Genomic DNA, 16,487 nt, shown 5'->3' with positions numbered 1-16,487 from the left:
GAGGCTGCAAGTTGGCAGCACAGGCATCGTGGATTATCTGAATGTATTCTGTTCCTAAAAATATGCTGGAGATTTTAGGGTAGCGAGTGTCTATATTTCATCATTCAGTTATGTATGTTCTTTTTCAAATTCTTTTCTATAATGGGATGATTTTTGATTCAGATAGTGAATTTTGAGTAAAAATGTTGCCAAGTCTTTATAGCAAACACTAGGAGAGTGAGAGTTCAGATGGTGATGGATATCTCAGGGTGGAGAGAAACGATGGGTCTCCCTCTTTGAGGAAATCATCTCCATTGGATAGATGGATACTGGCCTCAATTCTGGACCTGCCCGTGTCCAGTGGGCTCATTTCAGGAGCTAACTCTTTACTCCCTGGAAGGATTACAGACACTCCCCAACCACTTGTTCATGGAATTCCCCTGGCAGTGTGTCCCCCGTCCTCATTTCAGACACAAACATCACAGGTGCATCCTCCCCACAGGTCCACAGGGAAATGGTGGGCAAGGGTTTTATCTTTTATCTTCACTTGGGTGCTTAAATGAAAGAAGTCAATTCACTGAGTCATTACAGAGTCCTGTAGTGGTGTCTGAGTGTGGGAGGACAGAGGTGATTAAGACTGGGGACGCTGACTTTTGTGGGCTTACAGTTCAGAGGAGTTGGAAGAGAAATTTTGAAAACTCAAGTCTTTTGCGTCCTGGGGAAGGTTGTATGCACCGTGTAATACCTCTCATTTATTATGAGTGGAAACAAGTACTAACTACGATTTAATACTTAACCATCATAGACAATGATTATAAAGAATGCACTGCATACTTAGGACACTTTGTCCAAAAATAACTCCCATGCTCACCACTTCGTGTAGGAAGCTGCATGGTGAGGGGGTCCTCACCCTGACACTGCTGCTGTCCGGTGATCGCTGCAGGTGAGGTACTCTGTGAGGGGGTCTCCTCATTCCCAGTCACCGGTCTGTGATCTGGGTGGACGCCTTTCTCTCCTTTCTAGGGTGGGAGAACTGTGAGGCTGTGCAGATGAGTGGCACGTTTCTTGGTAGCTTCTCTTGATGAAGAAATCAATAGTGTCCAGTTTCCAAGATTCATCGAAGAACAAATCATACCCACGTTTCTGCCTGCCCACACCCCTATGCCTACATCCTGAAACTAGAAGCTTCTCTTGCCTTGTGAAACAATTAATAGGCCTTTGTTTTCTAAAGCTCAGGTTCGGGTCACAGGGGGGTGAGGTGAGGCTACAAAGCTTACAGTGTGGATTTGACCTGAACAGAGGAGAGACAAGTGCTCTGGAGATGGAGGACCGGGGGGGAAGTAGGGGTGTCACAGCACTGAGGCCTGCATACACCCTCTCCAAAGCCCTGAGGGCCTTGAGACCTGCAGGAGGTTCCTTGTGAGCCCCGTTGAGTCCTAAAGAGTTTCTCTGAGCCCACTCAGGTTAGCAAGGGTGGGACCAGCTTGGCAGCTGTGTCCTGCAGCAAAGTGGGTAACTGTACTGCCGACCGTTCCCCTGGACCAAGGATCAGGGTCCTCACAGCTTCTTGGCATCACATAAGCTCCAGGATCTCCATCTGGTCCCGTGGAGATGGGGGCCAGCTCCAGTAATGGCTACATTGGGCTTCTCATCAGTTGGCAGGCAGGTCTCACAGCTGGATGGATTAATTGAATTTTTTTAAAAAAGAAGAAATATGATGCTTTCACACTGGAGTGTTGTGAAGAAAATTTATACCTATGAGACTTTTTTTCTCCCAACTTTATTGAGATATAACATTTTGTAAGTTTAAGGTGCACAATGTAATGATTTAATATACATATGTATGGCAAAATTATTACCACAGTAAGGTTAGTTAACACATTTATCACTTCACATAGTTACATTTGTATATGTTTGTGGTGAGAACTTTTAAGGTCTACTTTCAAATATGCAATACAGTATTGTTTGTTTTTTTAATTAATTTCTTTTGCTGTTGTTGTTTGTTTTTTGCGGTACGCGGGCCTCTCACTGCTGTGGCCTCTCCCGCCACGGAGCACAGGCTCTGGACGCGCAGGCCCAGCGGCCACGGCTCACGGGCCCAGCCACTCCACTGCATGCGGGATCCTCCCGGACCGGGGCACGAACCCGCGCCCCCTGCATCGGCAGGTGGACTCCCAACCACTGCGCCACCAGGGAAGCCCCTTTTTAATTAATTTTTTTTGGAGTATAGTTGCTTTACAATGTTGTGTTAGTTTCTACTGTACAGCAAAATGAATCAGCTATACATACACATATATCCCCTTATTTTTGGATTTCCTTCCCATTCAGGTCACTACGGTGCATTAAGTAGATTCCCCTGTGCTATCCAGTATGTTCTCATTAGTTATCTATTTTATACGTAGTATCAAGAGTGTATATGTGTCAATCCCAATCTCCCAATTCCTCCCACCCCACCTTCCCTTTTCCCCCTTGGTATCCATACATACACCTATTAGACTTGACCATAGATAAATGTGACCCTGTAACTTCCTGGCAACTCAGAGGCATTGCGGGAAGGGCCACAGGGAAGGAGCCTGCAGAGACTCAGAGAACAAACCCCTTAGAGGAGGCAAAGAGACTCTCTCCTTGGCCGGGAACAAAGAGGGACACACCCGGGGAACAGGCAAAATGGAAAGGATGCCCTCTACCACAGGAAAGTCTGTCAGTGCCGTGTGTGGTCTGTGAGATTCAGAGAAAGTAGGGCAAGCGGTCAGGGCTGTGGACCAATGACTTAGAACATGAGGGTCAAACACGGAGCATCTGCTGTGCTCCCTCAGGGCTGGAGCTTGACAGAAGACTGGGATGGAAACAAAACATTCCAAGACTATCCATGTCTTTGGCCATGGTGAGTGAGGCAACAGGCTCTCCCAAGATGGAGGATTTGGCTGTAGAGGAGGAAGTGACCCTGACACATCTCCCAACCATGTAATTCATACCACTGTAGATTCTTCTGTGTTCACTAAACTGAATGTAACTGTGTGCCAAGAGCTTGAGGGAAGAGCATTATCTGGTTTAGTGGGATGGATATTCCCAAATGTTAAGACACTGTTTGAGGTATATGCTCAGCAGCTACTCTCTCAGAACCGGCCATGTTTACATCACCCCTTGACCAGGGCTGGTTGGACCAGGGGAGGTCACCTGACCTAGGATGTGCCAATCAGCTTCCCTTTCTTGGGAATAGGGAATTAGGAGTGAGAGACTGCAAGTTATTCTCAACACAGGAGTATAACAGGTCAAGTCAACTTGGGAGTCATGGAGAGAGGAAGGCAGTGAGCATATTCCATCCTGTGAGCCAGAGAGACAGAGAAACCAGGTTATTGAGAGAATGAGGATGAAGTAGAATCATGGAGAAAAGCAGAGACAAGGAAGAGTCCCAATGGCCTTCCAGTTCCTGACTCTAGTCCTCCGAGATCTCTTAGTATTCCTGCCCTTGGGTTCTGAGATATACCCCCTGCATCCTTGCAATTCTCCTTTTTTTCCTCAAGCTAGCTGTTACTGGTTCTGTAGCTTACAACCAAGGAGTCTTAACTAACAAACAGGAATAATACATACCAAGCCAAGAAAGTCAGTGACTCACCGTATTCTTTTTGTTAAAATTGTGGTCAAATATACATAACATAAAATTTATCATTTTAGCCATTTTTTTTTTTTTTTTTTTTTTTTTGGCGGTACGTGGGCCTCTCACTGTTGTGGCCTCTCCCGTTGCGGAGCGCAGGCTCCGGACGCGCAGGCTTAGCGGGCCTAGCCGCTCCGCGGCATGTGGGATCTTCCCAGACCAGGGCACGAACCCGTGTCCCCTGCATTGGCAGGCGGACTCTCAACCACTGCGCCACCAGGAAAGCCCCCATTTTAGCCATTTTTAAGTGTACAGTTCTATAGCATTACGTGCATTCACACTGTTCTACAATCATCTCCACCATACGTCTCCAGAACTTCTTGCCTTTTCTTAATCAGGGTCCTTATGACGTAAGTGTTGATCATCGCAGTTGAGGAGCACAGGCTGAGGTGGTGACGTACACCAGCACTGTGAGTTGGCTTTGGGGTTCATTTGTTTTAGTTATATTCCTAATTGAGTTTATTGTCAGGTGACTTGCTTTTTCCCATAATTTTAGAGTTTAGAAAAAAAAATTGTGGTTACTTGAAGGTTCTGGTTAACCCAGTGCTCATTAAAAAAATTTTGTTGTTGATAAAATTCATTAACAATCACTTTGATTTAATAGCCTTTTGCTAAACATCACAGTTTTACACCTAGATCTACACCCAAATGATCCCCATTTTATATAACAAAGAGTTTATAGGCAGTTCCTTAATTTTTTTCTCCTTAAAACTATGCTAAGATATACAAAATGTGTATATTTCCAGGAATTTCAAAATAATATACAAAAATGATATTTAAATATTCTCAGAGGTTTGAGAAGTATAATATCCCTTGTCTTTCGAACATAATTTTGAGGATATATACCCACCATGTGTGATAGTTAATGTTATGTGTCAACTTGGCTGGGCCATGTGCCCAGATATGTGGTCAACATTATTCTGGATATTTCTGTGAGGGTATTGTTGGATGAGATTAATATTGAAATCTGTGGATGTTAAGTAAAGCAGATTGCTCTTCCTAATATAGGTGGGCCTCATCCAATCAGTTGAAGACCTGAATAGAACAAATGATTGAACTTCCTTGAGCAAGAATAAATCCTGTCAGCAGATGGCCTTCACATCTGAATGGCAGATTTTGGATTTGCCTGTCTCCATAATCTCATGAGCCATTCCTTAAAATAAATCTCTCTTTATGTATATGCATACATCCCATTGGTTCTGTTTCTCTGGAGAATGCTGACTAATATACCATGTTAAACTTTTTTTTTTCATTTTTTCTCTTTTCCTTCATAGTTTAACACAACAGTCAACTACCAGAAATAAATATCTACAGCAAGGTTAACTCTTCCTAGCATTCAGTATACCTGACAATCTCCATCTTTGCCTTAACTGAATCAAGTTTGAGCTCTTTATTTTTTTATCAGCAGGATGAACATTTTCATTTTCCCACTCTTTATATTAGTTTTATAAAATAAACACTGCAAATATAATAAAATATTTAAGTAATTGTCCCCAAACTGCCATGCTGACAAAAATGATGAAACTGCAGAACAGAACAATTGGCTGGGAAGCAACTCTGCCGTGTGATAGCTGGAAATGTTTGTTTTTATCAGCTGATGCAGGAGGGTCTGAATTTGGCATATAAACCTCAGTTTGGGAGTGTCAGTTAGCATGTGAAAAGAGTTTAGGTATTTTAAAACCCAACCATTAATGTTGAGAACAACCTATGCTATGTAGTGAGGTGTAATAAGTACACAGCTAACTCTAAAGCCAAATTTGACAAGTAACTGAAAGGGAGACAAGGAAGGACAGCAAGAGGCTGGAGCAAGGTCAGCTCGTGTCTACTTTCAGGGGGAGGGGTTGTAGGGATGGCATTTGGTCTGGCCCTTACAGGATGGAGAAAACTTTGACATGTAGATAGGGATCATTAGGGTTTTAGGAAGTCAAAGAAATAATATCCCTCTTTTCTCCCTATTAGACTTGAGTTTTAAACTATTTGAGATGCACACACAGGAGTCTGGCAGATGAAAATGAAAATATCACTCTTATTATCCATAAAGCCACTAAGATAACATGGCTAAGGTCTTTGGCCAAGTGGGTTTACGAAGGCTTAACCTCTGAATTAGACGTATTCCCCAGTCTGGGGCCCAGGGGGTGAATGCTTTACACTGCACAGCAGAGATGTCGGCCAGAGCACAGTCGTCTCCGAAAAGAGGAAGGGAAGGGGCCAGCACACCCAGAGCTTTCTCTCAGAGCCACCTACCAGATGTCACTTGTGAGAGGAAGACTGTGGGAGGAAGAAAGGCCGGGAGTGTGGCTCTAGGTAGATGCTTGCACAGGAAACTTGCAAGCCCCCATAATAAGATCTGGCTCTCTGTTCTGCCAATGCTTTGGGTTTCTCTATCAAGTCTGCCATCAACTAGGGATGTGACAACCCCCTTCTTTTTTTTTTTTTTTGCGGTACGCGGGCCTCTCACTGTTGTGGCCTCCCATTGTGGAGCACAGGCTCTGGACGCGCAGGCTCAGCGGGCTCACGGACCCAGCCGCTCCGCGGCATGTGGGATCTTCCCGGACCGGGGCACGAACCTGTGTCCCCTGCATCGGCAGGTGGACTCTCAACCACTGCGCCACCAGGGAAGCCCGACAACCCCCTTCTTATGCAGGAAAGAAGAAACAGCAAACTAGCTAGATGCCCCACCTCTGATACTTCACGGTCCTCTGAGCATCCTCCCAGGACTGCTGACAGGCAGTGTACATTTTACCCCCAAATGCTCTGGGATGGGTCAGATGAATACGTTAAGTCAACCATATTCCAGTCGTCTGTTGCTGCCTGATAAACCATTCCAAATTTAGTGTCGAAACCCAACAATCTAGTACTATTCTCTCCCACAGTTCTGAGTTGATGAGGCTTGGCAGGCAGTGCTTATTTGGGGTCCCTCTCAGGCAACAGCTGGGGCCAGAGTCATCTCAAAGCCTTCCTCACTCATGTGTCTGGCATCTGTGCTGGGAAGACTCACACAGCTGGGGCTTCTTGGGCATCTCTCTCTATCTCTGTGTGACTCACAACGTGGTCTCTCCTGCAGGGTGGCTTCGGCAACACTTAGGGCTCCAAAGGTGCAGGTTGAAATACAAAGAGAACTGGGCAGAGGCTGTAACCTCTTTTATGACTGAGACTTGGCAGTTGCACAGCATCACTTCTGCTGTCCTCTGGCCAAGGCAGTCAAAAGAGCAGTCACGAGGCGGAACACAAAATGTTCAAGGGCATGGCATGTATAAACTCCACCTCTTAATGGGAGAGTAGCAAGGTTCTGAAAGAGCACGTGGGACTGGAAATAGTGTTACGGGACCATTTTCTTTCCCCTTTTTTTTTTTTATTTTTTATTGTGGTTAAATATACATAACATAAAATTTATCTTTTTGACCACTTTCAAGTTTCCAGTTAGCAGCATTAAGTACATTCACATTGTTGTGGAACCGTAACTACCATCCATATTCAGAACTTTTTCATCTTTTCCAAATTGAAACTCTGCACACATTGAACAATAACTCTCCATGCCCTCCTCCTTCAGCCCCTGGTACCTCTATTCTGTAAATTTAACTATTCTCAGTACCTCGTATAGGTGGAATCATACAATATTTTTCCTTTTGTATTTGGCTTACTTCACTGTGGGGTCATTTTTATAAAATATAATCTGCTACATGCTCCAAAGTCAAGTTGTGCCCACGGCTTGAAAATTCACTCTTTATTCCATTTCCCCTCTAAAAATGTCCAGCCATGCTCTCTAATACTGTCTATCCTTGTTTCTGCAATGAGATTAAATAATCACAAAAAGATGCTGCAATAATTACATGCCAAAAAATAGAGAGGGCCCAAATTTGAACTAAACATTCCTGGCATTATCAATTTCTTGGGTAAAAATAATTCTCTTAAAAATTAATTCACTTAATTCGGTCCAGTGAACCTAAGTCCAAAATTAAGTTAAATTCTAAAGGAATTAGAGTCTAAAGCCAAATCATTATGCCCTTGTGAATTAAAGTCCAAAATCCTGAAATGAAACCGAAGTTCAGATAAATCCCTCCTCACTTTTAGATTCTGCTCAGGGTCATTCAAAGAGGTCTTTGATGCCTGGATAGAGTTGGGGCCTTAGTCACTCCAGACTCAGATGTCTCTCCCAAGGATGGACCTTAGAAGTTAATAAGACACAGGAGATTATTCCAGCACCACCTATAACGCTTTGGGCTTAAAAAATGTTCCCACAAAGAATGATGTTTCCAGAACCCAATATTTGGTAGAATTTAGACTCAACTACTTCGTCAAAGTCTAGAGCAGGAAATCAGGGTGTTCTAGGGAAGGAGAGTAAACAGGGAGAAGGCCTGGTAACACTCAGTCACCCTGGGCACTGATATTCCATGGCCTGCAGTGGCAAGACCGTTATGTAAAATTATTACCTTTAGATACCTGCAATCAAGTATCCATAGAAGGTGTAAATCAGCTATACTTCAATTTAAAAAAATTAAATTTAAAAAAAGGTGTCTATAGAAGGCAAGGCTCTGGGTGATGTAGTATTTGATGCCATAGAGCATTTTTAATGAAATAAGGAGTATAATTCTAATTGGGTTGGAGAACATAGGAAAAGAAAATGATGAGCTTGGACTTCAAATTCCCAGCTCCAAGGTCCACATTAAAGAACCTGGAAGCTCCAATGACTGCCCTTAAAGAAGTCCTAATCTCCTATAGCCAGGAAACTAAAACCAAGGTCTAATCCTGTGGGTGGCTGAATTACAACACAAATTGAATCCCCAATAGTGTAGTACCTCTTTTGTTAAAGTTAGGCATTGATTGGGATGGAATGGGGCCCTGAGAACTGGGATGGGGGTATATGAGCAGATTCCAGTGAAGCTGGGGACCTTGAACCCCACATTCTGCAGAGCCTTCTTTGCCATAGAAGAAGGCTTTTCACCATCTGAGAGGTTACTCTCCTCTTGCCTGAAGATCTTGTAGTGAGCCTCCAAAAGACCTACCCCCATCACCATTCCATCTTAGATCTATAACTAAACTCGTCTCCAAAGCCCCAGAAGGAGGCTTCCCTGGTGGCGCAGTGGTTGAGAGTTCGCCTGCCGATGGCGGACTCTCCCCAGCATGGCAGGGGACACGGGTTCGTGCCCCGGTCCGGGAGGATCCCACATGCCGCGGAGCGTCTGGGCCCGTGAGCCATGGCCGCTGGGCCTGCGCCTCCGGAGCCTGTGCTCTGCAACGGGAGAGGCCACAGCAGTGAGAGGCCCACATACCACAAAAAAAACAAAAAACAAAACAAAGCCCCAGAAGGTGAAATTATGATCCATGGGGAGGGGTGATAAACACCAACAGAACTGCATGATTTTGCCAATTGGATCTGGTTGAATTTATTGATAGGGGCTCAGTATATAGAGATTCTAGATTCAATGTTAGCTCAAGGGGCTAGAAATAGTTTTAACAGTTTGCTTTGTTAGTTGACTGAAACCTGGACCAAAATGTTGCCCACAATCAATAAGGTGAAATGGCAGAACTTCCTTGATATGATTTAAAGCAGGGATAGGCACACTTTTTTGTAAAGGGCCAGATAGTAAATATTTAAGCTTTGGGGACGAAGAAGCAAAATTGAGTATATTATGTAGGTACTTATATAACAAGAGAGCAAATTCCTGTCGCACCCCTCCTGGTTTGCCTGGGGTGAGCCATCTCAGTGGTGAGCAGAGACATTCTAGGGAAGGAGAGCTGCTGGCCTCGGGCAAGGAGTGCAGGGCTGCTGCCCTGTCAGTTTCACTCTGCCCCCATCCCTGCCTCCCAGAGAGCCTGGCTGTGTCCCCTGGGGGCACCACACTGGAGATGAGACAACTTGCTGAGCCACTGCCTTCTGAACTGAAATTCTACTGCTTGTTGTCCAGCGGTTACCAGCAGTAGAGTCCCCAGTATATATAGATGGTAATCAGCAGACCCCAGAGCAGCAAGGTATGACCACCAGCCAGGGAGGCAGGCTCTGGGAGTAGACGGGGGAGAGGAACAGATGGGGATGCAGTGCTAGCTGGCTCTAGCAGTCTCCACTGGTGAGGACTAGATTTGGCCCATGGGCTTTGTTTGCTGTGATTTGAGCAAGTTAATTAATCTCTTCAAGGCTCAATTTTCTCACCTGTAACAGGATGATCATAAAGGTGTCTATCACATAGGATTGTTGAGAAAATTAAGTCGTATAAAACTTGATCCCTCGTACATTGTAAGGACCTGGTGAAAGCTAGTCATCATTATTCATAGCTTCGATATGTGGGCCATGTTGGAAAAATGGTTAAGGGTTTAAAGGTTTGCTGTTTTATGGGATACCATGTCAATATGAAATAACAAATGTGGTAAGATAACTAAGTAACAAAGAAAAATAGGTTAAGATGGATCTTTATTCAAATCTTCTTAAAACTATGATGGATACTAATTGGATAATAGTTGAAAAATATTTAAGAAATGGTTCAGTAGAGATTCCTCAGAGAGGCTAAGAACCAAAACGTCAACGGTGGAATTCAGAAACGTATTGGCTAAAAATGCCATCAGCTGCTGAGTAAGGAAATATAAGTAAGTCCTGGTCAGCATAACACTCCACTTGGAATCACATCCCCTCATCTGAGAGTCTGATATTATGATAACGCTCTATGTAAAAGGCACAAAACAGGAAGGTTTCTCTCCATTCCTGCACAAAGCCCCCCATCACTGGGCAGGCTTCATTTGCCTGAACCAGGAAGCCACACACGCATAGGGAAGGCCCACAGAGCACAGAGCACTGGGGCTGAAGCAAGAACTTGATAAGCCTTGAACCCCAAACGAGTCTGAATTCACTGATGTGCTGAACCAAACCCCCTCCCCAGCACCACCACCTCATTTGCCCCTCATCTGGAGGGGGATGTGATGTGAGATGCAATTTGGATGATCACGTTTACTCCCCACAAAGCCCTAAAGCTTAAAAAGAAGATCCAGTCATTTTGGATGAATTTTTCCCCCTAAAATGTCTCGCCTATTTCCTTGCCATCTTAAACACGCCACAAGAAACTTATTCAGTTTCTTGTTGATGGGGATGCATCATCACCTTGAACATCCATGCCATCAATACAGGAGGTGAGATTATTAAACTATCTCCCATACATGAAATGGCCCCAGAGCAGTGTTGGTTCAGACATCCTTTTCCTTTGTTTATGCTTCTGATCATTTTACTGTGTCCTCCTTTGTTGCCACCCACCAGTTATCATTTTCTAACTTAACCAATACCCTGGCATTCATTCTATCCTATTCCCATATTTCAATGAAATGGCGACATCTTGGTTTTTTGTTTGTTTGTTTTTTGCGGTACGCGGGCCTCTCACTGTTGTGGCCTCTCCCGTTGCGGAGCACAGGCTCCGGACGCGCAGGCTCAGCGGCCATGGCTCACGGGCCCAGCCGCTCCGCGGCATGTGGGATCTTCCCGGACTGGGGCACGAACCCGTGTCCCCTGCATCGGCAGGCGGACTCTCAACCACTGCGCCACCGGGGAAGCCCGGATTTTTAAAAGACACAAAAATATTTAAAACACAAATATCTGAAAGACACAAAATATACAAAAATTTTAAAACAAATATACAAAAGATATGAAATACGTGCAAACTGCTTTAAAAGTTTTATAAGAACAGGTAAAGTAAAAAGATGTTTTGCTTTAATTTTTTTTCTGAAGGAAATTCATCTGTGAGACCCTTTACCCCGTCTTCTTTCAAACCAGCTTTCGTTGTAGCAAATACACGCCTGCTAGTGTTCTGTCAATACACTGTCATTTTTAATGGATTCCATGGTCAAAGTTAAATAAGTTTGGGAAACACTATCCCTCTAATCTCACCAAAAAAAGGTTTAAAAATCATAGTCCAAGAAGTTGAGGAGTTGATGTGGCCTAGGAAATCCAGGTTAACCCTTGTAAAGAGAGCCCACTACTTATTACTTTTATTCAGCGTCCTGTTGTATTTTTTTAATTCATAACAAAGCAGGTTATGAAAGTAGGTCACATCCGTTGAGAGAAATTCCAATTGTATGGAAGTGCACAAAGTCCTTCCCTGGTGGACTGTAGACTCTGTGGGGAGAGTCATGCCCGTTTCATCTACCCCAGTCTCTCCAGGCCCTAACCCTGCACACAGTAGGGGTTCAGCACCCCTTTCCATGGTTAACAGGCTAAGGTGTTGTCCTGCAGACCTTTCCTACACAAAGTTTTAAAAATAAACCTTTAATTTTAGAATAGTCTCAGATTTACAGAAAAATCGTGAAGATAATACAGAGAGTTTCTATATACACACACCCACTTTCCCCTGTTTTTAACATCTTACTCTAGTATGGTACATTTGTCACAATTAATAAACCAATATTGACACTTTATTCAGATTTCCTTAGTTTTTACCTAACGTCCTTTTCTGGTCAGGATCCCATCCAGGACACCACACAACATTTAGTCATCCTGTCTCTTTAGGTCCCTCTCGGCAGTGACAATTTCTCAGGCTTTGCTAGTTTTTGATGATCTTGGCAGTGTTGAGGAGTGCTGATCAGGTGTTTTGTAGAATACCCCTCTATTGGAATTTGTCTGACGTTCTTCTCATGACTAGACAGGTTTGTGAGTTTTTGAGAGGAGAACCATAGGAGTAAAGTGTCATCCTCATCACATCACATTAAGGGTATGTATCATCCATATGACTTATTGCTGTTGATATTAACCTTGGCTGCTTTGCAGATTTAACCATCCCCCACATACGGCCAAATGGAATCCCTCTGCCTTTCACATCAAGATGGGGATCTGATTCCAGTTCGTAACAGTGTCCACAGTTAGCTTGGACTTGGGCAGCCTAAACACTGAAATGATTCAAAAGAGAAACATGTGACCTTCACACTGGCCCTGAGTATGGGAGGAGGGTGCAGGGTGGAGAGGATTCAGGATGACCTGCCCGCTTCAACAACATGCCAAACCCACCAGGGAGGCTTGCCAAGGGCCAAGGTCAGCTGCCAAGTAGCGCCAAGTGCCCAGTCCTTTTCCTATCCACCAACGTTGACCTTTCACGGTGCAGCTTCTGCAAGTGCCTTCTGTGGGTGGTGACTCACCCCCCAGCACTCTCAGAGGCAGTAAGGGCCCAGAAAAGCTGGGCCAGAATGCGAAGGGAAGAGGAAAGAACAAAAGGAATTAGATCTGACAAGTTCACCAGAAAATGTCTAACCTGCCCCTCTGTTACACTGGGTAGTTTTGCTGGACTCTTCCTTACATTATTCAAGCATAACATGAACAAGAATTCAAACTCTTCTTTTCCCACTTTATAAATTCTTGTTTAAAAAATTTTATTGAAGTATAGTTGATTTACAATGTGTTAGTTTCTTCTCTACTGCAGAGTGATTCAGTTATACGTAAACTCTTTTTCATATTTTTTTCCATTATGGTTTATCATGGAATATTGTATATAGTTCCCTGTGCTATACAGTAGGACCTTGTTGTTTATCTATCCTATATATAATAGTGTGCATCTGCTAATACCAAACTCCCATTTCTTCCCTCCCTACCCCCCTTGGCAACCACAAGTCTGTTCTCTATGTCTGTGAGTTGGTTTCTGCCTTGAAGATACGTTCATTTGTGTTGTCTTTTAGATTCCACACATAAGTGATATCAATATGGTATTTTGTCTTTCTCTGTCTTACTTCACTTAGTATGATAATCTCTAGGTCCATCCACGTTGCTGCAAATGGCATTGTTTCATTCTTTTTTATGGCTGAGTAATATTCCATTGTATATAGATACCACATCTTCTTTATCCATTCATCTGTCAATGAACATTTAGGTTGTTTTCATGTCTTGGCTATTGTAAATAGTGCTGCTATGAACATAGGGGTGTGTGTATCTTTTTGAATTAGAGTGTGGATATGTGCCCAGGAGTGGGATTGCTGGATCATATGGCGACTCTATTTTTAGTTTTTTGAGGAACTGTCATACTGTTTTCCATAGTGGCTGCACCAATTTACATTCTCAACAACAGTGTAGGAGGGTGCCTCTTCTCTACACCCTCTCCAGCATTTGTTATTTGTAGACTTTTTAATGATGGCTATTCTGACTGGTGTGAGGTGGTACCTTATTGTAGTTTTGATTTGCATGTCTCTAATAATTAGTGATGTTGAGCAACGTTTTATGTGCCTATTGGCCATCTGTGTGTCTTCTTTGGAGAAATGTCTATTTAGGTCTTCTGCCCATTTTTTGATTGGGTTGTTTGGGGGTTTTTTTGTTACTGAGTTGTATGAGCTGTTTGTATATTTGGAAATTAAGCCCTTTGTCTGTCACATCTTTTGCAAATATTTTCCCCCAGTCCATAGGTTGTCTTTTTGTTTTGTTTATGGTTTCCTTTGCTGTGCAAAAGCTTGTAAGTTTGATTAGGTCCCATTCATTTATTTTTGCTTTATTTCTATTGCCTTGGAAAACTGACCTAAGAAAACATTGGTACTGTTTATGTCAGAGAATGTTTTGCCTATGTTCTCTTCTGGGAGTTTTATGGTGTCATGTCTTATATTTAAGTCTTTAAGCCATTTTGAGTTTACTTTTGTGTGTGGTGAGAGGGTGTGTTCTAACTTCATTGATTTGCATGTGGCTGTCCAACTTTCCAAACACTACTTGCTGAAGAGACTATCTTTTCCCCGTCATATATTCTTGTCTCCTTTGTTGAAGATTAATTGACCATAATCGTGTGGGTTTACTTCTGGGCTCTCTATTCTGTTCCATTGATCCATATGTCTGTGTTTGTGCCAATACCATGCTGTTTTGAATACTGTAGCTTTGTAGTATTGTCTGAAGTCTGGGATGGTTATGCCTCTTGCTTTGTTCTTTTTCCTCAGGATTGCTTTGGCAATTCTGGGTCTTTTACGGTTCCATATATATTTTAGGATTATTTGTTTTAGTTCTGTGAAAAATGTCATGGGTAATTTGATAGGGATCACCATAAATCTGTCTCTTGCTTTGGGTAGCATGGCCATTTTAACAATATTAATTCTTCCAATTCAAGAGCATGGGATATCTTTCCATTTCTTCAATTTCCTTTATTAATGTTTTGTAGTTCTCAGGATATAATTCTTTCACCTCCTTGGTGAGGTTTATTCTAACTTTTTATTTTATTTTATTTTATTTTATTTTATTTTAAAAGGGATTGTTTGTTTACATTCCCTTTCTGATATTCCATTGTTAGTGTAAAGAAATGCAACCGATTTCTGTATGTTAATCTTGTATCCTGCTACCTTGCTGAATACCTTTATCAGTTCTAGTAGTTTTTGTGTGGAGTCTTTAGGGTTTTCGATATATAGTATCATCAAATTGTTTTTCATTGGTACAGATAGGATTTGAGCATTGTTTGTCTTCCCCCTCTTTATTCTGACACATTAACTAGTTCAAGTAACTGAACTAGATCACACAAAATATAATAAAAGTATGTTATATAACTATTATTTTACAAAATAATAAAAGTATGTTATATAACTATTATTTTAGTTAATGTTTATTAAGCATTTTACAATGCATCAGGAATTGTGCTAATTATTTTATGTACATACCTCATTTAATTCTCAGCAACCTGATGAGTTTGTTAGCCCTATTTTCTAGAGGATAAAATGAGACACAGAAAAGTTAAGTAACTTGCCCAAGATCACACAGCTAATAAGTGACCAGGAAGGTTATAAATACAGCCTGACTTCTCACTCCATACTGCTACACAGTTGAACAAATCACTACACGATATTACTATACTATTCAAAAACAGCTACACCACTGCTATACTGTTCAACTAACCACCCACTCTACTGCTACCCTGCTCAGCAAGCCCCTATACTATACAGTAGTGTCTACAATGCTCCCAGCAACTTGCGAAGTGCCAAGAGTAGGAAGATGAATAAAACAGGGTCCTGGCCAAAAGGATCTCACTGTTGGTCCACTTATCCCCAGAAGCGCAGGGGATCCAGAAGTTCCCACATGCCCACGAGCCAACTCTGTAGTACTAGAAGAGTTGGCTATCTAGAGGAGACCTCAAATCAGGATACAGAATTTCAGCATGTGATGATTTGGGGACCAAAGGAAATGGCATGGAACATGACCATGATCCCAAATAACTAACAGTATTCAAAATGTCGAAAATTAGTTCAGTGCCAGCCCATCAGAAAATACATACACCCATCATGATGGAGGACAGGCCAGACAGAACACTGTCAGTTGTGGAGGGGCTGGGGTGGGCTGGACATTAGCCTTGAGACAACCCCCAGAGACGGAGAAGCAGGGGCCCTTTGGGCGCTCTCAGTCACCTAGGAGCCCCTCAGTGCCATCATGAGGAATGCTAGAAGGAGGAGGAGGGTTGATTAGGTTTTCAGCATCCCCAGAGTATTATTGTGTGTGGAAAAGAACACCAGCTGTTACTCATGTTTTCATTAATATTGTTTTAGCTTATAAACCTGTGAGCCTGTATTTTTCCTAAAGCCTCTAAGCTCAACATACAGATTTTATTTATTTACAAATCTAGCAATTTTTGTGTTGAAATAAAAATACTCTCTTTAAAATTTTTTATTATTTACAATGTTGCATTAGTGTACAGCAAGATGATTCAGTTATATATATGTATGTATGTATACATACACATGTATATATATATATATTCTTTTCCATTATAGTTTATTACAAGATATTGAATATAGTTCCCTGTGCTATACAATCTTCGTTATTTATCTATTTTATATATAGTACTTTGTATCTGCTAATCCCAAACTCCTAATTTATCCCTCCCCTCCTTTCCCCTTTGGTAACCGTAAATTGGCTTTCTGTCTGTGAGTCTGCTTCTGT

The sequence above is a fragment of the Globicephala melas genome, chromosome 12 (assembly GCF_963455315.2).
Source record: "Globicephala melas chromosome 12, mGloMel1.2, whole genome shotgun sequence".
Classification (NCBI taxonomy): domain Eukaryota; kingdom Metazoa; phylum Chordata; class Mammalia; order Artiodactyla; family Delphinidae; genus Globicephala; species Globicephala melas.
This window is presented reverse-complemented; position numbering follows the sequence as displayed.